This window comes from Parasteatoda tepidariorum, chromosome 2, assembly GCF_982258835.1.
Source record: "Parasteatoda tepidariorum strain Cologne lab strain chromosome 2, Ptep-v5.0, whole genome shotgun sequence".
NCBI lineage: Eukaryota > Metazoa > Arthropoda > Arachnida > Araneae > Theridiidae > Parasteatoda > Parasteatoda tepidariorum.
The window spans coordinates 118,239,485-118,265,467 of record NC_141756.1 but is presented as its reverse complement, the minus strand read 5'-3'; the positions used below and the strand labels follow the sequence as shown (position 1 = coordinate 118,265,467).

The following is a 25,983-nucleotide window of genomic DNA, read 5'->3' as shown; positions in this document are numbered from 1 at the left end:
ACTTCATAAAATTTATTTGATGAAACTAAAAATGATTATCAATAATTTTAAAGGCATTGTAAATTTCAATGGCATATGGTCCATTTTTGGCCTACAACATATTATAGTTAAAATAAAGATTTTGATGGCATTTGCAGTTTTGGATACTTCTACAATATTAGAGAAAGTTTTTCAATTTTTGGGGCACATTATTTGTTTCTGGAAGGTAATTTTTCCTTTTTAGAGCAAATGTCTTTTTTTTTTAATTTTTTGGAAATACCAATATTATTCTTACACCTTAAACAGAAATTAAGTCTAGAAGACTATTCTAGTTATAAATAACTTCGAAGTTAACTTATAGCTGATACAAAAGTACAGTCTATTTAAATATGAATCTAAACCCTCTAAATCTAGCCTTTTGTGAAAGTTTATTTATGAACAATATTCAACGGTGCATATGTATCAAAACAATTCTTCTTTCTTTAGTCTTTTGTTATTTTAGATCTTCATATTAATTTCAAAGTATAATAGAAATTACATCTCATTTTTTTCAAGTATTTAAATACAATTGTATGTTATATGAAAGTTCAGAAAAGAAACCATGTCTCAGATTAAAATTTTTATTTAATTACAAAGGATTTATTTATTTCATTTTAAGAGCATTTATGGGCATTTTTTATTAACAGAAAATTACTTTTAGAAATAACAGAAATGATTTGGTCATTTTTCTAAACTCTAAAAGGGAGTATGACACTGGATTAAAAAAAAAAAACAATCGAAAAAAGTCATGTTAGTATACAACCATGAAATGAGTCAAAAACAAGCCAAAAAAAATTTCAAGAAATTTTCTTTAACAAAATCATACCTTTTTATTGCCTATGTTCAGATCTAGATAATTTTCTGTTCATCAGATATTCTGTTATTATTATAATAAAAAATTATTATTTATAAGCTGCTTACATACATTCTATACTTCCCCCCCCCCCCAAAAAAAAAAAAATTTTCTACCATCTCAAGCAAAAAGGGAGTGAAAGACTATACGAGGACTTTACTTACAATAACTCAGAAATATATACGAGAATCAAAGTCATATCCAAACAAGGGCTAGGGGGAGGGCGATTTCATAATGTTAAAAACTTTGAGTGAGGACAGCAAAATAGAAAGGAGGGAAATATTGATGAAGATATTGAAGATTTTTTTCACCTCTCTGTTTGGCATGTTTCACAGGTTACGTTTTCTACAAAATTTTGAAGCATTCCTTGTGGATGATTATAACCCAATGCGACAATTTAGTGTGATTGCCACAGACCTCTAATATTATACAATAAATTATAAATTTTATTAAACTTTGAGTTAATACCATTATTGATTACATTTTAAAATGATTTTGTACACTTAAAAATTTAAACGTTTTTACCGTTTTAGAATGAATGATCTTAAAAATTATATGTGATTAAAATGCATGCTAAGTTTCAAAAACCATTTTCCTGGCATGGCACCAGCGATTTTTTCAATAATTACTGTTGTAAAATTGCATACATGTCTGTCTGATTTTTTATTTCTTAACTGCTAAAGACCTTTCTGAACAAGGAATGATTTCCAAAATATTTTTTAAAAATAAGTTTTTCAGACAATTTTTTGTTTATCAATTAAAAACTCTTGCCCTACAAGATTAAGAGTGTTTTCGGAAATTCTTTTACAAAGGAAAATAAATAAAAGCCAGTGCAGCAAACATGAAAGTTATAATTTTAAATGCTTAAAATTTCAAAATCCATAGAAAATTACCTAATGTGCATTGCATAAACCAATAAACAGAGCACCCTGAATAACTTTTTATCTAATGATCAGATCTTCATATTCTAGGACTCAATGGTTTGAGTGGGTGACCTCAAATATGCTAAATTATTTGAGCAGATAATAGTTTAGGTCACAAAATCAGACACATAAACATACTTTCTCTGAACAAACACACCCTTTTTCTGACGAATTAGAATTATTTACCCCCTAAATGAAGGGGAATATTTCTCGCTATCTTGGAAATATGGTCACTAAAGTTTGATCAGGAGAGCGGTCTAAATTTGGACCCTTAATGTTAATTTTACTATTTGCATATTTCCCCATAGGAACAGAAATTGTTATGCAAATTAAAAAAATTGTTGGACGCAATTATAAAATCCGTTTAGACACAGATAATTCCATGCAAAAAATAAATTTTAGCGAGAAAGAAGTCAAGAAAGAGTCAAGAAACTTATGAATTGTAAGGTATACCGTTATTTGCATTATTTTAAAGAATGTAATTTTAAAAGCCAAACTACGCAGTTTGAGTGAAATCGGTCCAATGGTTTCCGAGAAATCCTCCTCTGAAGATTTTGTATTTTTAAAATTCGATTTCTCAGGAAACATTTGACCAAATTTGCTCAAATGTTGTAATTTGCAATTCAAAAATACATTCTTAAAAACAATGTAAAAAATTGCATGTCTTAATGTTAAATTTTTCTTCCGATTATTATTAAATAAAGTAATAAAAATTAATAAATATTGCCTAAATATTATTGCTTACACGGATTTATCTAAGGCTAAACGAACTTTATAACTGCGAGCAAATTTTTTCCTTTTTTCACTTAAAACTTTCTCCAGATATGGCGAATTAAGCAAAAAGGTAAAATATTAAGGGGTTCAAATCTTTGGAGCATTCTCCTGTCAAACTATTGAGACCATATTGCAGCTACCCCCAATAATTTTGGGGGACAGAAATTTTAATTCATCGAAAAAGATATGTTTATTTAGAGAAAGTACATTTTTGTGTCTTATTTCATAATTTAAAATATCATTTGCACTAATTAATTAGCATAATTGAAGTCCTTTTTTGAAGTCATTAAGATTAACCCCTAGAATGTGAAGATCTGAATCATCAAATCAAAAATTATTCATGGTGGTTTGTCTTTTATTTTGAGCACTGTGTGTTATATATTTATAAAGAGAGAAAGAGAAATTATCTTGCTGTAAAGAAGTGTCAATGTTTTACAAAAAAAAGTTTAAATATTAAAAAAAAAAAAAAAGAATCTTAAACTTTTTTTTTAAAAGCCTTTAATTTGGCCAGATTTTTCTACCAACAAGAAAATTATAAAAAATCAAAGAATAATTCTTAAATTCTTCTCAAAGTTCTGCAAACTTAGAAAATGCAATCTACAGTAATTTTTCAAATATTAAAAAATTAGATTACAATTGCTTTATATTTCCATTAACTGTGACTCTTCTTCATATTGACATTTTGTCCCATTTTCATAATTAGCATAAAGAGTGCAGACTAAGAATACTCAAATGGTGAACTAACAGTTGTTCTGTCTTTGTGACAGCGAAAGAAAAAAAAATTCAGAACATTTTTTTTTGCAAAGTATTTATATACCAAACTAATAAAAAAAAAAAAAAAGAAGCACATTTTGATTAACTTAAATACATTAAAAGTGAATTTTATAGCAAAAGAATTACACAATATACTATTTTTAGTTTCAAAACTTTGCTTAGTCAGATAGTTTAACAGTATCCAGTATAATTCCATTAATGGAGTACTGAACAATTCATAAGATTTAGAGATCAATACATATACAATTTTACAGTGCTGTTACATTGAAATAAAAAAATAAATAATCAGTATCAATCAGTTAACATTCTCTTATACCAATGTTTAATTAAATTTTATAATAGAGTTCAAGACTTCCTTAACACATAGACACGCATTTACAGTGAAATCACCTTCACGCCATGAGTAAAGCGTATTCTGCTTCCAATGATATTTTAATAACGTGAGTCTCTGGAGATCACGAGAATAATATATCGCTCTGTGTGTTTCCATAGTATCATGTCTGTTTATTTGTGTCCGTTGCTTCTTATCTCGCCACTTCACACAATCAGTTCGGATCAATGAGGAATATTACTTAAAATCTTTACTCTAACTAGTTAAACTTTCGAAAAGAAAATGGAAAACTTATTTCTTAGCGAGTCAAATAGAAGTGAAGAAGAAAGCTTTTATGAGGCTCACAATAATTTCCTTTAATAAATCATTTTTGTACTACTTTTATAAAAATTCGGTGGTTTTGTTACGTCCTGTGAAATATCTTTTCAAATACATACGAATAACCTTCACAAGGAGTTAAATAAGCGTCACCCCAATATGGGTGACGTGGTCTGATCAGAAACAAAGCTGATATCTGAATATGGGTGATGTGGCAGTCAACATATTAAACAAAAAAGTTTAAAGTAGGGTTTCTTGATACAAATCTTGAAACAAAAGCGCAGTGAATGTGTTTCTTAACACTTTTGTACAAAAGTAATTTAGTGGATAATACCTCAATTTCCCATTTGAAAATGTTACGACATGATAAGTATTGATTATTTTTTAAATTAGATGAAAGAGATAAATCAACATAACATTTAAAACTACAAAAATCAACACTTTAATGTTTGTTATTGTATTTGCATAAATAAGTGTATGAACCGTGAATTATTTACCATAAAAATTTGATACTACATAAGATTTATTGAGTATCTTTTTTAAAAGTGACTGCATTCCTAAATAATTTGAAACAAAGTATCCTGCAGGTAAGGTTGTATGACTTAATAGTGTATATAAGTTAGTGGTTCATAAATTTGAACCATCGAATAGTGTGCGTTTTAAAAGATGTTGGATTGAAAATTCAATTTTTTCAAAATAATTTAACCATTCCCAAAATAATAGAAAATTCAAACTCTCTTATGGGCAGTTCAGTAATTATAAACATGATTTGTATTTGTAGAAAATGGAATGTTCTGAACACTCAAAAATCAGGAATATCATGACAAAGTAGATAAAAATCAGGACAATATATGATCAAAAATATCAAGAATATCAGGACAACTAAGAACCCTGAGATGTTCCAAACTCTTAATAGTTATAAAAATAGCATATTATTCATTAAAAAGCATTATTTTGTTTAAGACTTTAAAAGAAAGAAAATCAAGCAAATATTTGACCTTTCCAGCAAGATACACCTTTTAAGTATCATGATCATAAAAAAGGAAGAGAACGCCAGAAGGAGTGTCAGAGGAGTGTCCAAATTGTGCTGAAAACATAAACATTTTTTAGTTTACAATTCAAACATTATTAATGAACTTTTTAAGGTGAAATATTATATAGGAGGTGAGGGTTTGGTTATGTGTGTTAACATACACCCTTCTGGTGGTTAGTTTTGGAGAGATACATTCCTTACAAATTTGTCTAAAAATCTTATTAAATATAGTTTTTAACTAGTCAAGAATTTTTTTCAATAATAATCTGAACCTGTATTCAGGTTTATATCTAGAATTACAAAGTTGTTTAAGTTTTCTGTAGTAATTTCCCCCCTCGCTATCTTTACTACACCGGACTAATGTGGACAAGTTAAGGTGCTAGTTACGAATTTGATAATTTATTAAGTAGTCATTTATCATAACTCAGAATGGTATATCTAAAGCAAAAATGAAATCAATTACAATCTAAGCCTTATTGGAGGGCATTTCACTTAACTAAAAAAGACATTTTAAACAAAATCAATACATTAAAAATTACTATTTCATTCGATTTATTTGATAGCATTGAATCAACTTAAAATTGAATCAGTTTTAATAACCATAATTTTAACTTGATGATGTAATGGTTTGAATGGATAACATGAAGAGAGCATGGTTTAGTGATATTTCCCTCACTGGGGTAATGAAAACCACTGGCAAAAGAGAACCATTTGTTGTTTTAATTTAACGTATGGCAAAAATTCTTTAATTTATCTATATTGAATGGTATTCTTTTATCAAACTTGATAAAACACCACCTTTAAATTTTCTTAAAACTTTTAAGGGATGAATTAATCTAAAGGTTTTGTGCTAAATATTGAAATCATTAATTGTAAAGGTATATTATTTTGCAAAATCATTTTGATTTAGGAAATGAATGAATTATATATTTAATCAATATCAAATGAATTATATATTTAACCAATATCAAATGAATTATATATTTAACCAATAAACATTTATTCCATTGGAAGTTGAACAGAGTCATTGTCCACACTACCCATACCACCATTTGTCTACACTAGTAGCATGAAGACATGTTGTATTTGTTTAAGCTTAATACTGATTAATTGAAAATATACAGAGCAAAAGGTAATATCAAAATAGGCAAAAATGTATAATTTTAAACTTATTGGCACCTCTTTTGAACTAATGAAAATAAAATATGCTATAAAAGAGAAAATATAAAAGTTTCTTTTTCACCTTAAAAACCCTCTTTTACAAATTTAAACAAAAATATTCAGTCTAACTTTACAATTGCATGGAAGTGTACAGTCCGCAAAAAAAAAGAAGAATCACCCTGAATAACTTTCGTTCTAATGATCGGATTTTCACGAACTAAGTGTCAATCTTAATGGTTTCTGGGGGTGACCTCAAACATGCTAATTAATTAGTGCTAACTATTAATTAAGTTTCGAAATCGGACACAAAAACGCACTTTCTCTGAATAAACATATATTTTTTTTTTTACATATTTGGAATCTAGACATGTAAATTAGGGGGGGTAGATAAAATTTAAAAAAATTGGGTAGTAAATTGGGTCGCAATAAAGGTTTATATATTTGGCGATAGTCCAGAAAACCGCCAAAAAAAGTCGCCTGCGCAAATGATTATTTTAAGATAACCCATTGACTAATTCAAAAGAGGAATGCTTAATTTTACTAGATTGCTAGGCAACCAATCCCTGACTGTAAAAAAAATGAAATAATGTTTTGTGATTGCTCGGAGAGGTTTAATTAGTTGTTAATAGTAAATATCTCGTAGTTTCTAGGCAATAGACAATTTTTAAGCTGATTTCTGTCCAAAATGCAAAAAAAAAAAAATTTTAATCCTATTTGAAAAGAAAATTTGAATTGATTTATAAATTATTTATGATTTTCTAAGTTTTTAGAATTTAAATACATGAACTTTTCATCTGATATTATTTACATTATGCTGCTTTTGCTATATTTATTAGAGGATCTCATACTAAAATCAAATTAACATAACTTATTATAGCTATATAAAAAATTTTAGGGATAATCATTTTTACAGCTTTAATAGAGTCTTCGAGGCAAGAAAGTTTGAAGGAAAAAAGTGCTTGAAAATTAAATGTAGATTGTATAGTAATTCTAATGCACATTAACAAGGTTTTCTATAATTTACGATATTTCTTTTTTCTATAACTCAAGGAATTGCTGAATGTTTAGCGGCATTTTAAAAACATTGAAATATGTTATGTTTAAGAATAAGATATTGAAATAATGTTGCATATTGTAAGATTCATTGTTCAAAAAATCGCTTCATTCTGCTAGATATTTAGGTTACATGGTTTTCTTTGGATAAAGATGATTAGCAAATAGCATCCTCATGTTTCGATACATTCCGAAACTTACGTTCGTAAATTCACCATAAAATGTCACACAGCATATTCTTCAATTACGATAAGCTACATTTACCACCAAATACTGCTACTATGATTATTTTCGTTTTCTTATACAGGGTGATTCTAAAAAGATGGGCAAAATTTTAGGAAGTGATAGTACACACCCAAACAAACAATTTTTATCAAAGAATGCATGGTCGAAAACAAAACGCAAAGGTGCTGGCGCATTTGGAAAGTTGTTTGATGCAAACGTCTTATGTATAAGACTCCCATTGAAACTGCAGAAGAACTTGTCGCCAAGCTTTCGGCCGCTGCAGGGAAAGTTCGTGATATGCCTGGTGTTTTCAGAATGTTCACCTATCTTTTCTTCGCTGTTGTACTGCGTGCATAGTCACTGCCGGCCACTGTTTTGAACATTTATTGTAATCACATGCCATTAAATTTGCTTTTATAACTTAATTTCATCGTTCTTTGTGTGTTTTTGCCTCATATAAGAACATGAACTTTGACGCCCTTTAGCGGTTTTGCGTTTTGTTTTCGAGCATGCATCCTTTGATGAAAATTGTTTGCTTGGGTGTGTACTATCACTTACTAAAATTTTGCCTATCTTTTTAGAATCACCCTGTATATATCTGATACTCTCTTTTTAAACAGAGCTCGTAAGATCCTTAAGATACTGAAATGGGGGCACAAAAACTTAAAAGTTAAAATATTTAATTTCATTAACTCAAAGTATCTGGTCTCAAAACTTTAATTTTTAAGTTAAATATAACTTTTACAATATTGATGCTCTTACGTTTTTAAAGACCACATGAATCCTGTTAAAATATTGAAATGCATATGTTTACTTTAACGAGTGTAAAATCCTTATCAAAATAATGATCAAGATCCAAATGTAAAACAGTATAATTGACGATAAAAACTCATCTGGCTTTTATCGTATATTTCAATATCTTATTCTTAAACATAACATACTTCAATGCTTTTAAAATGCCACTAAGCATTCAGCAATTCTTTGAGTTATAGAAATATCGTAGATTATAGAAAACCTTACGAATGTGCATTAGAATATGAAGAGGGAAGTAAAAGTCGACATGTTTCGAGAGTTCAAATATAATCACCCATTCTCAAGACTTGTCAGGCTTGAATAACTTCAGAAAAGAATTCAAAAGAATAAAAGAATTACTGAAGAATCCTTTGAGATATTACAGAATCAGTCCCTGCTAAATATTTCATTGGAAAAAGCGATTCATGAAATAAAACGATGACTGCAGCAACATTTTACAAATATATTGCAAATGTTACTACCCATGGGTAATTAAAAATGCTATTAAATTCCCTATTCCCTAGATATAAAACTCATATCAATTTGAAACTGAGCAAGTTTCGTTCATCAAAACAAATTTTCTGGTTTAGTTTTCTACCTAATTCATGGAAATTCTTGAAAACAAAAGAATTGTAAAACAATATGTCGAGAAAGTTTTACATCCATTTTTAAATAAGATTTTGAGGCATCAACTGATGAAGTTAAAATGCTTTTATGAAATGCGATATTTTTCCATTCGATGTAGAAAACTTTGATTTTAACAAATGCATGCAAAACAGACACCAAGATTTAATGAGCAAGACAGCTTATCAACAAAACACGTGCTTCGAGAGTAACGATGCACTATTTCTTCAGGAGCTTGAGAAGGAAATCTCACAAGTTCCGTTGCAAATTGACAGAAAAGTTTAATCTCCCAAATATCCAATAGCCTGTGCTTTTCTCCATATGGAAGAATTTATTTCAAAAAGAACATTTGGTTAATCAAATTTTGGCACTGAAGCTGATACAACTAGCATTGATAATGAAAGTATCTTGAAAACTGATTTTGAGATAAGTCCTCTTAAGGCATTGTTAGTTGCAAAAACAATTGGTTCCATAAGTAAATGGTAAGTACTGCTGAAGACCTACTAGATATAAGTCAATGAGAGATGGATTTTACTCAAACTTCGAAACTCCTTTTTCTCATTTATTATCCAGTGAGGAATTCTAGAAATGGTACTGAAAAATCAAAAGAAATTTCGAAGATACATTTACATTAGCCAAATATTTGGAAAAAAGAGGAAGGTCAAATCAAAAGAAAAAGAAATAAATTACTTTTTTGCATTAACTTCAGAAAAAGAACGAAAATTTAAAGAGATTGAAAGAGCTGAAAAAAAGTTCAAGCAGAAAGTATGACAAAGAGAAAAAAAATACTTAAAAAGATTTTAAAAAAGCTTCAAAAAATATGGGGAAAAGAGTAAACAAAAAAATAAACATTCATAATTTAGAATAGACTATTAAACTGTGAGAAAAAAAAATGAAATATTTTTTTTTTTAAATTATGTATTCAAACATATTTTACTTTCCATTCCATGACTGAAAAAATAGTAACATTTTCCACGTTAACTGTGGTTATATGTTGTAATTCCAAGTAAAATCTTGTTTTTAGACACTTGTGTGGCCTATGAATTCCTAACGAGCATCAAACATTCTCAAAATTAAGTGTTCATTCACTGGAAAATTTAGTGTTTATTCACTGGTAAGAACTGTTCCTTCACTTGGTTATCTTACTACTTATTATTTAAACCACCAAAAGCTTAAAACAATATTATGTAAGTTATCAAATTTTTTTTTTACCCAATTCTCATTTAATAACAAATATGTCGACAACATCATTTAGCTAAAATTAAAAATTTTGAAATGTTCATGATTTTTTTAAAGGCAAGCTAAGCTTAAATGTTCCTTCATTGGTTAGTTTACCCTATAAGATGTTGAGAAATTTGTGATGTGAGAGATGCTTAAAAATGTTGACTGTGTATTTTTATTAGTATTTATGAAATATATATTCAAGAAATTGATAAATATATTATTCCAAATCTATGCATACGTATGTATATTATTGAAATTGTATCAGTGTTTGAAAAACAAAATCAAAAAATAAAAAATAATCACATTAAATAAGCACAATCTGATGTAAAATCATATTCTATCAGATGCACGCTTTTATAAACCTAGGCATTCGTTGAATAAAGTGTTTTTTATTCAAAATGCTTCATTCAAATTTCTTTACTAAATTGTAAATAAATTATTAAACGAATAAAAAAGAAACATTATATCTTATGTTTTGAAAGAAATTAAAATAAAAAGATTAGCAAACGATTATTAGGGAAAAAAATATGAATGAAATTTTACGCTATGCGCGCGAAGTCAAGCTCCTTGCAAGTTTATCACATTTTAATATTAATCGCCTCATTTAATCATTTCTTTATGGTCGCCAAATTATTTTTTTAAAAATAATTAATTTTAATTTTTTTAAGCTTCTAATAAATAAAAACAGTTGAAACTTTAGATTTTTCAATTGAAAAATATGTAGATTAATATGGCATAAAAAAATTCATACCTTATAATTCAAAATTTTTTTCATCCTCAATTTAATTAAATAATAAAAAATAATTAATAATTATTAAAAATTATTTTTTTCATGAAATTATCTTTGGGTAAGTGAGTTTTATGAGTGGGTGCAATTTTCTTTGAATTGCTTCATTAGTTTTAAAAATATGACTAAAAACGTAAAAAGTGAAATTAACATTAAGGGGTACGAACTTTGAATCGCTCTCCTGATCAAACTACGGGAACCATGTTTCCCAGATTGCGGCTACCCCCTATATTTCGAAGGTTAAGAATCCAAATATGTAAAAAAAAATTTATGTTTAGTCAGAGAAAGTACGTTTTTGTGTCTGATTTCGTAACTTAATTGATTAGCACTAATTAATTAGCATATTTGAGGTCACCCCCCGGAACCTTTAAGATTGACACTTAGTTCGTGAAAATCCAATCATTAGAACAAAAGTTATTCAGGGTGATTCGTTTTTGTTTTTTTTGCGGACTGTACATCAATGTATACTTCACTTTGACATTTTGCATTTTAAATTTTTATTTTTACATTTTGATCATTCAAAAATTTAATTTCGATGACTAAAAATACTTTGTTTAATCAGCAAATCAAATAAATAACGAAATAAATAATCAAGTAATCAAATATATAATGAACAAAAACATTTTCTTTTGAGTTTTAAAAAAAATCTAAATCAATGAGGCAGATTTTACATTTATTTTAATCTATTTTGAAAAAAATGGGTTTTTGAAGTTTCTTCTTAATTCTGAGAAAACATAAACTATCTTTTAAGTTTTCCTGTTCTGTTATACAAATTAACAAAATTAGTATTTAAGATTTTTCTGCATTAGTAATTTTAGTAAAAAAAAAGAAAATAATAATTAACTTATGCTGTGTACATTTTATCAGTGTTAAAATCATGTTTTGTTTAAGAAATACAGATTTAACAGTGTGACATTTTATTTCAATCAGAATTTTTTTTAAATTCTTTTTGCGTTTAATGATTAAAATTCTAATAAAATGTATAAATACTAAATACCATTTAACTATAAAACTACACTAAAATTCTTAATATTAGTAATAAAAAAAAGGTTAATATTATTTAATTAATGCAAACCATTTAAAACTAATTAACCAAAATCAACCCGACTTATTAACAATGATATATAAAGAACTTTTTTTTATAAGGTCTCTCTGCCGAAGTAGTTTTAGCAAACAAATAATTAACTTGCTAAGCAAAGAAATATACCAGGTGATTTCGTGTTTAGGGTTGTAGCAGCCTTGAACGAAACATCAGAGGACAATTTTATCAGGGTACATAAAAATCAGATTTTGTTTAAAAGAAAGATATATATATTAAATATTATAAATTTTACTTCAATAAGATTTTTTATTTTAAATTATTTTAACTATTAAGGATCTGAACTCTAAAATGCACAAATAATATATAATATTACTTAACAGTAATGCAATTGATTTCCCAAAAACTAATCGAACAATTTTGCTAAATTTTTGCATTTCGCAATTTACAACTGCATTCTTTAAAATTATCTAAAAACTTATATACCTTACAATCCAATAGTTTTTTGACTATTACTATTAAATTTTAAAAAAAAGTTATATATACTAAAAGTTGTATTTTGTATAGAATCTTCATAATTTTTTTTTAACATAATTATAAGCAAAAACTTTTGAATTCGCTTAAAAAGTTCTAAGACAGATGGTGAAATACGTAAAAGTAAGAATTTCCTTTTCTTCTCTACAAAAGTTTATGATTAATACCTTATAAAATGCATAAATTAATTTAGCGTAAAAATGCTCTTTAATTTAGTTGAATTCGGATTAGATAATTGTTGGCTGACCACCAAAAAATCAAGAAAGCTATTGTTTAAATTACAATAAGAAAAAAAAAATCTTATGAAAAAAATTTTTTTTTCTATAATGGAATAAGAAAAAGCCTTTAGAATTAAATTTTAAACAAAATAGACAAATAACTAACTTACTTCTGACTCTGCCTGGAGGTAAGGATACAGAAGAAGACATTGACCAGCAAGAGGAACTGGTAGAAGGAGGGCTGGGATTCAAATGCTGATCTGTTAGAAGCGAATCAGTGTAGCTCGCCTGCTGAAAAACGTAAAATATTTTCAAGCAATGAATGTCAGATACATGAAAATACAATTTGAAGAAAAATATAACCTTCAGAACAAGAATACTTTTAAATAAAAGGCATTTTTGGAGAATCACACTATCTTATGGTTTTTGGGTTTCATTATTAGCCAGTTTAACATTTATAACAGTAACGTTTCTTGTGCCTTGCAAGACAAATTAACTATGAAATTTGTCGCTGGCTTATCCCGCTTGAACAGTTCGTCATAGAATGCTATGACACTGACCTTCTTAGTGCTGCAAGTTATAAATATGCCAAATTTCATTATTTTTGGAACACAGACTTAGCACAAAGACATACAAACATTCATTCCTATATATATATAATTTTATTTCCCAGTGACATTATTAAAATTTTAAATAACTTCTATGTTTGGAAAAATGAGTACTTACATCATATTTACTCCTTTAATCTCAAATATGTAATCACAAAGCTAAGGAACTAGTAAAACTAGGAGACTTTATTACTTAAAATTGGAAGAAAAATAAATTCTAGAATCATTCTACCAAAATAAGTGAACATAAAAATATTTAGAACAAAGCTGTTAAATGTTTCAAAAGTTATAGTTTAAAGCAAAATGCAGATATTTTAAGTTTAAAGTGAGTTTCTGCAGCAGACAAGTAAAGTCAGACATAAAGACAAGTAAAGATAATGAAGTTTGGAAGTTATAAGGGTTTTTATGTGCAAATAGGTTTAACTGAACATATTTACTTTTTATGAAAGAGTTGGGATTTAGCAATTTTTATTGTACTATGATCAGTTTAAGTACTCAAAGAGCTTTTCCAGGGTGTGTAGCGTAATCACACGAAAATAAGTAAAAGTAATTTTTAAGTACTTAAAAAATATTTTTAAGCACTATATACGTTATCAAAATGAGAAATAATTTTCAAAGACTTTACATTATCATTACTTTTCCCCATATCTCTTAAGGATAGAGCTAATATCTTGTCGAGACAAATCCCCAACTTTCTTCGGGTTGGCATTCTAAATAATATAATCATGCAGTACTAGCTATTTTACAATACCTAGATACCCTTTACAATACCTAGACTAGCTATTTTACAATACCTAGACACAATAATAGCCACAGACATTTTAAAATAGCTGCAGCTGTTTGAAAGTTAAAAGAGTGCATAGAGACTTCAACTTTACTGAGTTTCAGGTATATATACTGCATTAGTTTATTACTTTATAATGAAGCTCCTCTGATTTTGATGTACTTCAATTTAGGACAAAATAAACATAAGTCAAACATTTAAATGGAATATATGACCTTTACTGAATAAAAATTATAAATTTAAAGTTATACATTTAGTTAGTATTTGAATATGGACTTATAAGTTTAGAAGTCGAACAAAAAGTTTTTATAATAAAAATTCAGGGTTAGTCAATTTTCAAATAAACTTTTCTTTTAAAGGTCGATATTTTTTGCGAAATAAGCTTATTTTACTAGTCAAATACATAGTTATTATAATTTTATGTTGGAATAGTTTCTTAATATTTTATTTATAACGATATGAACGATGTATTTTATTTATAATGATCTTGACTTGAAAAGTGAGACTGCACTCGAGAAAAAATAAATTAAAACATAGAAAAACAGAATATGTCATACAATACAGGCTTTATAATGGGCTAAGGAAAAATTAAAGAAAAAAATAAGGAAATTTTTTATAACAGCAGATATATGCCAGACTACGTTTAAAAAAGACAACGGGCAAACTAAAAAAAAAAATTTGTTTTACTGAAATATATATTAAATATCCAAGAAAAAAACTAATTTATTGATTTGTTAAACGATTATTTTGATTTTCTGTGTTTTATGCTTGTTTCAAAAGGGAACGTTTTTCCTGATATTTCAGAATCAATAAAACTTAGAGTTAATAACTCATATCAAACAAGTAAAATTCAAATATATATAGCTAACAGTTCAGATTATTCTCACCAAAAATCATATAGCAGTATCAGTAGAATAAAAAGAAATAATAATTTTAATGGTTACCAAAAATCAAACATAAATTGAAAAAAAAAAAAACTGAATGGTGAAGTTAAAAAAAAATCAATTCAGCACCTTCAATTTCATATTTCTCTCAAACAAAACTATTTAAGACCATAAAACAAAACCTTAAAAGAAAGTGATAATACAAATCAAGTTTGTTATGAGGATTGAAAGACTGAAAGAAAATATTAGTGACGAAACTATGTTCTGTGCCTCTTATGAAAATCAAGGCATTTGAGTTTGGATATGCATTTATACAATAGTATCGGAAAAAGTGCGTGAAGCTGGTGTGATAGTATGGAATTGCATGAGCACAAATGAAGATGATTTTATTTTTCAACTAGCCTCACACCATACACTAAAATATTTCAAGATCTTGCTTAATACAAAATCACAACGGCACCGTAGCCAGTTAATTCCCCAGATCTTACCCAACTGATAGTTAATGGATAATAAAGAAAGAACTATAAGAAGTTGCTCTAATTAACAAAAAGCGAAAAGCATTAGGACTACTAAGACTTGAAAGAAAATTGTCAAACACTTGTTTATTCCATGTAATTGTTTATATGCAGTGATCAAAGCTAAAGGTGATGTTAAAAAATAAGTAATTTTTTTTCTCCTTTTATAAATGAATTGTAGTGCTTATAATAAAATATTTTAATATTTTGGACCACATCAATTTTTATTCTTATGTTATGTTATTATTTCATTCAAAAATACATTGTGCAATGTTACTTTTAATTTTCATGTTACTTTTTAATTTTTTCAATGTTTAAAAATAACAATAAGTTACAAAACAGTTACAAAATAATATATATATATATATATATATATATATATATATATATATATATATATATATATATATACACAATACATTCTTTATATAGTTGTGAACTCAGCTTTAAAGAAACAAAACTGGAAATTACATATATGAAATTCATACATTGGAATTAATTAAGATCAAGTACTTGTATAAACTGAACAAAAAATTTGTTCCCTAGGGTATAATTATTTTATTATGAGTTATTTAATAAAAGGAATAACAAATATCACAATTTTGACCAGAAAAGGTTATAAAAATTAGTAGTTCAAATGAAGAAGCCACTTTTTAATAAAACTTCTTTTTAATAGCGAATTTTGCGATTTTAACTACTATTTGGTTTATGTAAATGATAAACTAAAGACTAGTTTGGCTGTTTTTTTATTTATTAATTTATTTTTTTGGTGTCAACTTTTCCAAAACAGAGAAAGGAAATTAAATTTTATTATTTTAAAAAAATTTAAAGCTTTAATATTTAAATTTAAGCAAAAAATAATTTTTTTCATAGTTTAGCTATACTACATGCCATAAAATGCTCTGAAAATCTTAACAAAATATCACACAATTTAGCTCTCTAGGTCAACTCTCTATCTATTAATTTACAAATTGTAAAAAATTTGTAAATTTTCAAAATTTCAAACATGTTTAGCTTATCCAAATTATTGACCTTAATTTTTTAATTGAATGATTGATGTAGAAATGCCCATTACTCTCAAGAGTGCATAGAAAATCTGCTACAAAATTAATTTTATTTAAAAGTAGGCAACATAAGTTATATATATATATGGAACAAGTTATTAAAGAATTGAAATATACAAGTGGGCTGCGCCCCCTGCTCGCTAACGCTCACCAACCCCCGCAAATTGCTACGCAATCTTAAATGGTTTGCTTCGCAAGCCAAGCTCGTTTTGCTCGCTACTAACTTAGGTACATTGCAAATGCGCGAAATTCTTAAAACAATCATTCAAATCCATATAACAACTTTTTTTTTTAAATTACATCTTTGTAGTAAATACTAAGTCATTAAAATAAATTTGAATTCAAATAAATGACATGCAATTCGTTAAGCCCATTATAAATGTGCTATAGTATAAAATCTTAAGATAAAATTTCTAAAACTGATATCTCTTTAAAAAGGTTAAAATTTTGGCTATAATTAAGTCTATTAAAAATTTAAATAAGTGAATTGCAATGGAAAAACCTGCATAAACAAAACATTATGTTTTTAAAAAATAATAACCATGAAAGATTCACAACTTTGTTAAAAACATAAGAATAAATCTTTGAACTTTGACATACATAAGAAAAACTTGCAGATACTAAACATTAATTTGAAATAAATACTAAATACGAACAAATACTGAGAAAGATTAAGGGCTTTGTTAATAACAAAAAATAATTACTATTAAAGATTAAGAACTTCCTTAAACACACAATTATAAATTTCTGGACTTGGAGCTATCACTGTTAGGCTGTCAAATGATCTAACCCTAGAGAGGACAACATAATGTTGCCCATGACTAAAAACTGGTTCAGTCTATATAAATTCGTGAAAAAAAGCGCTTTTGACAAAATATTAAAATGGAGATCTATCAACAAAGACTACTCACTTCTGCCTAGCTTAATAGTATGAGATTGCCGCAGCTGAATTGAACAACCTGCTGATGCTCTCTCTGGTTATTCCAGTTTCCGTTTTTAAAAGGGCTATATGTCGAGCCACTTCAGCTAGATTTGGCATGTGAAATTTTTAGCGGCAATCATTGGTTGATTTTCTAGCGTTGCCATTCGGGAAGTTGTAATGAGGCTTTTTTTGTCGCCGTGTAAGAGAAATATATATATATATAGATTTACAAATAAATCAGTTTCCTGAGTTATAACTTAATTAAAAAAAGAAAAATTTTTAAATATTGCATAAGAATTTTGAAAAATTCATTAAATGCTTTAATAAAAAAAATTATACTAAAAATAAACAGTATTAAACAATGAGAAATAAGTTTTATTTCTTTTAGAATTCATAATTTAAATAGTGAAAACTAAACTATTTCATTCATGTAAATGTTAATATAACTGATAAAATGATTTTTATGAATAAAAAAATTTTTTTTAATGAGTGATATACATTTTGCAAGTTGCATAGTAAGAAAGGAAAGTTATTTTGATATTAGTAACTATATTAAATTTAACTAAACTTATTTGCTAATAGCATAAGATATTTAAAAAAAATTTCTTGCCAGAAGAGATTCAGAATATCAAAATTGTACTATGTTAAGAGAAATTCAGCAGAGTTTAAAATGAAGATTTTATTTTGCTCATTTTTCAGGTATCCACAGAATATTACTTAAGATTTCAGGAGACAAAATATATTTCAATTCTTCAGATTTAATTACAATTTTTTAAATAAAGATTTAACCCCTAGCAAGCCTATCAATAATTATGATCACAGTGAATGAATAAATATTAAATTTGACTTTAAGGCAATAGAATAAAGAATTGTTTGATATTTGCACTACTTTAACTAATATTTAAAGTTTCCCTGTATTTGATCTTGCTTAACACAATTAATTAAATGTATTACATTACTATTTCATGAAAATGTTATATTGACTAATTGAAAAAAGGTAGCATGCTTAAAAAATAATGAAAAGTAATGGAATCTTATTAAAGTGATAGAAAAAAATTTTCACAAAAAAATATTCTATTATTATTTACAAAATAAACAAATTTTAAAGAACTGTAAAAAACTTAGTAGAAGGGTTAAATCTTGTTTATATTGATGCTTTATAATGAGCAGGAAAATCGTGTCACCAAATTCATACATGTCAAAAATTAAAAGAGTCATTTTTCTCAATTCTTTTCTTTAACTTGTCCATGCTAAAGCATTCTTTTTTATTTGTCTTATTTTTTTAATTACTATTATTTCATGTTAAACTGTGATTAAAAATTCTAAATGAGCAACAAAAAAAAATATGCACCAATTACACTTTGTATTTAAATTATATTTTTAAGAAAATAATGCAGATGAAATATCATAACTGTTCCTTTGTTCCCAAAATGGAATTTTGAACTTTTAAGTAATTTATTACATTAATCAAGAAATCTATAGATGAATTCACATCTAATCTGATTTAGTATGAATTTCTAATTGATTTAAGTATACATGATTCATATTCATAGATTAATTTGAGTACTTTGTTCTACACATAATTTTGAATATATCCCCAATATTTGTGTATAAACTATCCCAAATACATAAAGTGGCAATAAAACTCAATTGGTGGCTTTAGATGAATAAAATAAAATTCCCGGGTTATAAAGAGCATTTTTCTTGAAAGAATATTAAAGTTTGCTTTTATAGTATATAAGTTTTACTTAATCTTAAAAAACTCCATGTGTTACTTTATTGAGTGTAATTACTGTCCCCCCAGCTTTCTTCAATAAATTGGGAGTAAAAAAAAATTTTATTTGTACAAACTATATAATAACTTACCTTTATAGCAATTTCTTTCAATGTATAATTACCGAAATAATTACATTAGGAAAATGACTGCCGAATAAGGGATTGTATTCAAATAAGAAATAAATATTATTAATTGAGAAAACGTTAAAAAAATTTAATTAAAAGTGTTTGGATAATTATGAATACATGATTTTTTGTGTCCCACAGATAGTTTTGATTTAAAAACGTGAGCTTTGTAAAAAACAAATAAACTGAATAGCTAAAAAAACTATATCCAAAATTAGATGTATTTTTTTAAATTTATCTTCATAATTTTTATTGGAAGTTTGCTCAACATATATTTCTTTCTTTTTTGCACCAAAAAAAATTTAGAATATTTGCATAAAAAGTTTCACTTATAGTTTTAACTAGATTAAGATCTAAATGTTGTAATTTCAATTTGGATCTTTTAGTTAGCTCTACTTATAAAAAGTTATTAATATTATATATTTTTTATTTTTACATATAATAAACAAAGATTCGGTTCCTTTAAAAAAAGAAAAACAATTTCCCCATGACCTAGAAGTTAGCAATTTCAGCATTAGTAATTTGTTGATAGTTTTTAACTATACAGTAACCTCCCGATTATTTACTGAATTGAGTGACCCCTGAAGCGCGGATAAGCAAATTTGGGGATAATCTGTTAAGGGTTCCAAGAATGTGTTGACTAAATAAATGACCATGAGGATAATACATTCCCAGTCATCAAATTAAGGCAAGATGGAAAAACTTTGCTATCAATATTATTGCTTTGAATAGCAACAATACCATCCAGGAGAAGAAACTGCTTTGATGGAATCTATTCATTGAAATTTAAACTTCATCCTGTATTCGTAGTTCCACAACTGTAAATCATGACTCACATTGTTTTGCTGTTTCTCACCATTTTCAGTGCTCTTTATTACTAATTTATTGCACTTGAAGCTGCAATGTTTCAGTGTAGACCTATTATTTGATTAGTTGCGAACATCTAGACTACAAACATGAATCTTTGCTAGTATGTTGTTCTCAAAAGTCTTGAAATAGTTTCATCTCTATGAATTTATTAGTTCTCAATTCTAAACGTTATGTTGTTTGTCCTTGTGAAAAAAGATGAAGCGCTGATGATCTGAATTCTCTACCTGTGGATAATCGGAAGTTTACTGTAAAACAATTGCATAAATATGGGTAATAAAATCAATATCAAGAATAAAAGTTCTACTTATTCCAAAAGTGAAGAACAAACGTGGCATAAATAAAAAGATTACACAAAGCATGCATATTTATCAAAAGAGTTAACTTATGAGCTTCTAAGTTAACATATAAATAGGAAGAATCCACAATGTGCTAGTTTGGAAAAAAAAAGAGTAGCAAGAATTGTTAGAAAAAAATAGGCTAGGCCCTTTAAGAATAAGTTAACATTAATATCCTCATAAAAATCGATGCAAATACCTGCATAGTTAATTAGAGGTATGACTTTTTACAGTAACGAAGAATGGCACTGAAAATCCTGAGTCATTATTGCCAAATGAACTTTATTCCAAACATCCTGAAACTCCAACAGATAGTATGGAATAAAGCAAATAAATCAGTGTTAGGTTTGCAAGTACTCACTTGGAAAATAATTTTAATTTATAAACATTATGCTTTACTTTCATCAAAAGTCTACATTTTATTCAAGAAATAATAATAATACAGTCGAACCCCGCTATAGTGAACCTGGGATATAGTGAACACTCGGATGTAGTGAACTTTTTTAGCGGTCCCGTACTTATTCCTATTTAAATAATGTTATTTTTAACGCTTATAGTGAACAGCTTAGAACTCGGAAACTCGGTTATAGTGAACACAAATTTCATTTCTTTAAATATCTTTTTCAGTCCTCCATCTTTAAATTTGTAGGTGTTGGGACTGAAAATGAATGCATTCCAATAAAATGTATCATATTACTCTCCTTTATGCTTATCACTTTTAACTATACTGTAATAAATGTCAAACAGATCATTTATCTTATACTCCCCCATCCCTGACAAGCCTTGCTTTATCTCTTTTCCCCAAGCTTGCTCTACAACTAGTTAACTTGGCCACCTGCTGAATTTTTGGAATTTTCTTATCTGTTCAAACCATATTCTTTACAAATCACCCCTTGACAATCAAGAAGGGGAACAATTTAACTCATTCTACAGCTGCTCTCTTCATATTCTTACATTATCTATTTGAGACAAGATTTTTATTTCAAAAGCAGTGAAAATGGCAAATTCTCTAAAGAGAAAAGCGTTTTCGATAGAGGACAAAGTTAAAATTGTAAAGCGTATTGATGATGGAACCAATCAATCGACACTGTGTAAGGAATTTCCTTGTCAAAATCTACAGTTTCAAACATTTGGAAAAATCGAAGTGCAATTCTTGCGGCATACGACAAAAACATGGTTTCATTGAAAAAACTGCGTGGAGCTGAAAGAGAAAACGTAGAAGATGCTTTGTTAAGATGGTTCGAAATCTTGTTCAAAATGTAAAAATCTTGCATTCTTTGCACATTGTAGATAAGAAAATTGATGAACTCAATTTAAAATCAAATTGTGTTCAATCAAAAATCAAAAATTTTTTTCATAAAAAGTGAAAATAAAACTAATATTTAGCGACGTAATTACTTTTTCCATCAATTTTACTTTATTATCTGTTAATTAGATAATAATTTTTTAAATAACTTATGCAAAATTGCAAAGCCAATTTTCAATCATTCAACTGTCTTATGCAAAAAATATTCTTCAAAAAATTTGGATATAGTGAACCATCGGTTACAGTGGACACATTACTGAGTCCGCAGACGGTTAACTATAGCGGGGTTCGACTGCAATTGGAAATAATAATAATAATAGGAATTGGTTTTCAAGAATATATTGTAATAAATTCAAAAATATTTGTTTCATTTTTAAGAAAAAATATGTGGTTAGTGGTTGCGATTATTTACGATAGCAATTTGTAATCAAGTACTTAGTAATACAGATTCAAAAACATTCTTATTTTTTTATATTAAATTGTTTAGACAATAAAGTAAAAGTATATTTTACTATGTGTTTAGGTATTGTGTATAATGCACAAGAAAATGAAGGAGATAAGATTATCATTAATGGGTTGTTTGAATGAAAATGTTTACTGGTTGTAGGCACAAAATATATGACAAATTTTCAAAAAGTGAAATGAACTGTCATTTACATATTTCCTAGCAATATTATTTATTTTCTTAAAAATATTCAATAACTTTTCAAAAAAATATCATTTAAAATATTTTTCATGTTTTTTTAATAAATTATTTATTGATAAGAAAAAAGTTAATTATTTTCTTTGTATGTTTTAAAAGCATTTAAGTGAGCATGCAGTAATTAATTACATTTTCTCATGCAATGGCAATTTAAAACTTTAACTAAATTTTTGTCTTAAAGTTTCTTTATTGCTAGTCATTGATTTGCAGACTTCAATCAACAGTTTTAATGTAAAAATTATCAACATTTAGTTAATTATGATATGAATTCCTAATTGACTGAGAATGACATATAGGGTACATTGGTGGAAAAAGATGCAAAGAGTGAACTCATATTATATTGCAAAATATGAAAACATTTGCAGAAGTAAATTGAATGATGAATTTTATATAATCAATTAAAAAAAATTTTGTACCAGATTACAGTTACTCTTGTACATGCTATTAAACAGAGCAAATGCTGGGCTGAATAAAGTTCAGCAACAAGGGCTACACTACATGGAATTTAATATATAAAGTTTTTGTATGTAATAATGTAGTACAATTTTACAAAAGTAATTGAATGAATTTTAAAAAAAATATTCAAATGTACTTAATACAGGATTCTCACTCTTTTAAGAAAGCAAAAATAAAGGACTTTAAAAATAATACAGGGTTCCCACTCAATTTCAGAAAAAAAAATCCCTGACTTTTCCAGGTATTCCAGGTAAATTTCAATGAAAATCCATACCATGTTTTATCTATACTATGAAATTTTTCATCAGAAAATTTGGATTCTTTTATTTGCTATGCCAAGTATTAGATTTTTTGTGTAAAATAAATATCATTATATGAGGAAGGAAGCATTTCAGTATGTCTAAAATGTAAAATTTTTTCAACAAATAACTGTAATAAATGCTAGAATTATTTAACTCGAATCTCAATAACTGAGTATTTTAAGACTGGTTTTTTTCCAGGTATAATGAAGGAATTTTCCAGGTTTTTGTAAGAAAATTGCAAATTTCCCTGACTATTCCCTGATTTTTGGAGTTGAAATAAAATTCCCTGACAATTCCAGGTTTTCCCTGTTCTCCCTGACCCGTGGGAACCCTGATAATAGGATTGTTTATCATCGAATATGCATATATACCACCAGTGACAGTGCCAATTATTGACCTTTCTTGGAAAAGAAAATCAATCAATAAAAAAAAACAATAAAAGGCAACTTTATTATAATATAAGTACTGATAAAATTGTATTTACTAACAAGGTTCGTCAAAGTGAGACCGAGTAATTTTTGCAAACCTAAGTCGGATTTTTGAAGGGAAAAAAAAAAAATTTTTCAGACTGTTCACGGTTAACAATATCTATGAAACTAATCAGTATTCCATCTTTAATAATTTCATTGAAATTGAATTGTAAAATTAATTGGTGAAATCAAGATTTGCAATTTTCTTTTCATATATTTAAAAAAATAAAGAAAGTTGAGAAAAAATTATTACAACAAGTTTTTATATTGCGGTTTCTAGAAAAGAGCTGCCTACTTGTTAAAAACAAAAAGAGGAACACAAAGCTTGATAAGCTAATCATGGGAAATTATGACACAAAGTGAAAACAAAATATCAAAAACTAAACTATTGATATAAAAATATCAATTTATAAATGTTTCATGCTGAAAATAATTTTTTGAGCAAACAGTTTTAATTAAATTACTTACTAATAAAGAATATCACATGTTTATAGTAATTAATTCAAGAAAAAACTTACTTCTTGCATGAATCATAATACTTGATTTTAAAAAAATTGAGTGAATATGAATCGTGAAATTGGATTTTAAAAAAGCGAAAATACAAATTACAATACTGAATTTTTAAATCGCGTAAATAGGAATCATGATGCATAACTTTTAAATCACGAGAATATGAATCACATCGCATAACTTTTAAATTAGCTAAATATCAAAATTGAAGATTGATATTAAAATCGTGTGAATGAGAATTGTGATATTAGCAGATTCCGATGGAGTTCCTAACATTCAGAACGGCGAAAATCAGCCAAATCAAAGGAATCAAATTGGCAGAAGAATCATAAACGTCTCGTCAATGTGATTTAGCAATAGTTTCAAAATCCCGTCGGATTATAAAACTTTGATTCACGAAGCGCGCTAACCAATGGTCTAACAGAATTCCGTGATATTTGCGGAAAAATCACATGCCCTGCTTCTCGTTTTTAGACCTGCCCTGGGTTGAAAGAAAATTGGTATAAGGAGTGAAAAGGCACTAGAATGTCGAAAAATCAGAACATTTTGGCCTAAAACCGTAGTTTCAAAACAAAGCTAAAAAATCGGAACAAACGCGATTTAACCGGAACAGTTAGCAACTTTGCCAGACATGCATCACATATTTAGTTGTGGGCCAATCTCGCTAAATATTCAGTTATGCCGAAAAAATTCTTTCTTTTCCATTAATAAAATGTTTCAAATGAATATTAAAAGAATTAATACTAAAAAGTATAATTAGAGTCATGCATGATAGTAGTTTTCTTAATATGCCATGTCAAATTAAGTCCTTCTTCAAGTAAAAACAGACAATGCTGGTATTTAAGCACCTTAAATCATTCACTTTTTTTCATTTTGCTTAGCTCTTTTTTTAAAATTTATTGAAATAAATATTTTTATGAAAATTTTTATAGAACAAAAACACAATTATGTTCAAAAGATTTATAATTTTCAAACCAATGTTTTTTATTAGTTTTCACTGAAATTTATAAATGAAAGGTTCTAAAACCATTTTTTAAGGGTATCAACACATTCCTTAGGCAGAAAATTGATATGGTTACTTAATTAATAAATACTGATAAATTATTTAATTTTTAATCATTTATAGACATTTACTTGTAATATTTTTTATTATCCTCTATCATTCTTAATATTACTCTCTACTATTACTATGATTTGATATTTTATTTTTATTGCAAATTAACAGTTTAAAACAAAACAGTATTCTTCATTATTACTGGCATTTTCTTATCCTGCAATATCACCTTATCATATTATGTTTATGGTACCTCAACTTTTATAATGAGGATTACATAAAATTATTTCCAGCTAAAACTGTTATTAGGAATTAACTTTACATAGGATTGCTAAACAATCTGATGAAAAACATGAACTAATTTTACTACCAAAAGTTAATTAGAAATTTTAAAAGAAGAAGAAGAAACATTTTAAGTTGCAATGTTAACTCAATAAAATGATTATTAAAATCTAAGTTAGAATTTTATTCTAATCGACATTTATAACAAAAGGTTAGGGACAGATTTTAGACAAAATGCAGAATATATTAATGAAAGAACCAGTATATGAATGAAATATGCTTACCCCCCTTGCTCAGACACACCCTTTCTTGTCTTTCTTGAATGCTCTATCATA

The 25,983-nt window shown here is 27.1% G+C and overlaps 1 long non-coding RNA gene across 5 annotated transcripts in view; it reads right to left on the bottom strand.

Moving 5' to 3' along the window:
• LOC147816108 (uncharacterized) overlaps positions 1-25,983 on the bottom strand; it is an 85,648-nt gene that overhangs the window by 49,485 nt on the left and 10,180 nt on the right. For 3 of the 5 annotated variants that reach the window (XR_015431765.1, XR_015431763.1, XR_015431764.1), the window contains exons 3-4: positions 12,852-12,972; positions 4,990-5,078 (exon numbers count right to left, since the gene is read on the bottom strand). This is a non-coding gene — a long non-coding RNA (uncharacterized LOC147816108). Of the gene's footprint in view, positions 1-585; positions 5,079-12,851; positions 12,973-20,764; positions 21,154-25,983 lie in introns of those variants that run through there. The other 2 variants (XR_015431762.1, XR_015431766.1) reach the window with 2 other exon arrangements.